Source organism: Sphaeroforma arctica (genome assembly GCF_001186125.1).
Source record: "Sphaeroforma arctica JP610 unplaced genomic scaffold supercont1.600, whole genome shotgun sequence".
Taxonomy (NCBI): Eukaryota; class Ichthyosporea; order Ichthyophonida; genus Sphaeroforma; species Sphaeroforma arctica.
Genome location: NW_014039958.1, coordinates 445 through 2,684, shown reverse-complemented (window position 1 = coordinate 2,684; position 2,240 = coordinate 445). Strand labels below are relative to the sequence as shown.

Here is a 2,240-nt window from a genome sequence, read left to right as displayed (position 1 = left end):
TGTATATGTGTGTAGCACTACGTTTGTATTGACAGGTATGCCTATTTCGAATTCGTTTGTTATTTTGATATAGCCTAACCAATGAAATGGTCGATTTCCGTTTTCGTTGGTGAAGTCGGATCGATCAGGTGCGTGCATGACCACGCATGCTAGGCTAGCCTTTTACCCGGCGTGCTCCTCAGAGTATGTTGATCAACCATAAAATGTGTATGTCATCGCGATTCAATAAAGCTCAGAAAAGTATTCCTGTTCTCGCCATCGTTGCAATTGTGCACCTGTATATCCTAATTCAGCAATAGTCGATATTATGGGTGTTCATCTCAACCAATTTGAGTCACTCGTTCTCCGCTTATTACCGACATGTGTTTTCTGGCGCACTGGCCCTGCATTTATAGCAGTTGTATGCCGGTGTTTACCGCTATCAGCTTCCTGCCCGGGCGTATGCTGATTTACAAATGTAGGTAATCTTGGTAGCAGTTGACTTTTTCAGAATAGATAAATGCAGTCCGTCTCGCGAGTATTTCTCATATTGATGCAATTAATCACAACAAAGATCCGTGATAGAGAGTTTATATCTAAATAAAAGGCTTATTAGAATATTGTATAACTTTGTGCAAGATTTCTTGAAGGGATGAGTTGCCTACACTCCGATGTCCCTTCAAGCACGGGTTATGTTGTCCAATGTCGTACTTCGAATCAATAGTGCATAATAGGTGTTGCTTGTGAGTCTCACTGACAGGACAGAATATGTGATATTTGTTGCAAGTCACACTAAAGGGTGGTCTTAAGTACGGACACACCGCGTTAGATTAATAGATAAAATTACAATATATGATCAATACTGGGCCTTGTCAAAAGAAATTGTGAAATGTTAAAGTACATGTGGTTGCCACTTCTGTTAGAATTACAAACGACAATATCACACTGTATCAACTCCACTCAAATATCTCACGGTATAGTTGCTAATGGTTTACTTGGAATCGTATCCTTTTATCTTGTATATACAATCGTCACCCGTGTACGGCGCAAGACAGCAATCTGAACCAATCCGGTGTTCTGTAGCTCTTCCCCAACTTGGACTACAGGCTGCTTTGTTGGAGAAGATCATGTATAAAGTTCTGAAGAATTTGCGGACATTCTTATCGTTTTTGGTGGACTAACTGGCGTGCATGATGGTGTATGCACGGACAGACATTTTTCACAGAGACCCAGGAAGCGCTTTCTTAAAGGCAAGGTGGTCATAATGTCTGTAGCTGTTCAACAGATATTGAGTACATAAATCTCTTATCTGCAGCGGTTGACCGGTCAATATGCGTTACCCTTGGATAAAAAAATCGCTATAAAACACCGACCATTTGTCTCATATTACAGTACTTGATCACACTCGTATTAAAGTACTTGATGTGGATGTTCTGGACAGTTTCCTACAGGCGATGTATAATATAACTCAAGATATCCGATTTGCTTGTTGTTTGGCTTTAAAATTCGGTGGATCCTGTATATAACCGTTTTCCACTGTACGTGAAATCCAACCGTTTATTGGAATATAATTATTTGCCGTTATCTAACCTTATCGGCACCGCAATTACTAGTTCACGTATAGAGATACTTTTTCGTTAATCAAGCCATCGAGCAGACTAGCGAAATAATCGAATCGTTTTTCCGATCAACAAATATGTTGATATATGTATGTTTTTAGATTTTTATAATCTACCTATTCGTCTATCGGCTAGGATATAAGCTTCTCACGCTTGAGGGCGGGGTTCGATTCCCCGATGGGTAAATTTTTAATTTACAATAGTAATTAGCTTTTACCTTTTATCTTGTTTCTTACGAATTACCAATTTAGTCTGTTTTTATATTGTTCCGTGGATGAATATGCGTGATAAATCGTGAAGTCGTTCACAACGTCAGCCTGCTCTACAACGCAGTATATGCGCTTATCTGTCATCTTGCCAACCTGTACCTGTACGAAAAAGCTTTTTGAATATACCAACGCAAGCTATATATACGCTAGCTACATACTTGAATCGTTCTGCGCTTCATGGCAGGATTATTAGGTGGCTGTTCGCAATAGTTTATTTCCGTTGTGGAAGAATGTTTGCTTTTAAGGAGCTAAAACGTCTCCAATTACCACTACACCAGTTGGATTTCCTATCCTTTACCTGATGATTCTAATTAATATTCAACCCGATTGACCGACACAAAGTTGGTGTCGCACCCCAGTATCTGTAATTGCA

At 39.6% G+C, this 2,240-nt stretch overlaps 1 non-coding gene across 1 annotated transcript; it reads left to right on the top strand.

Annotated features, from left to right (window-relative positions):
- The first annotated feature begins 1,711 nt into the window (after window positions 1–1,711).
- Window positions 1,712–1,783, top strand: SARC_30164. Its single transcript has one exon. It is a non-coding gene; the product is annotated as a tRNA-Glu (tRNA).
- Window positions 1,784–2,240: the final 457 nt, after the last annotated feature.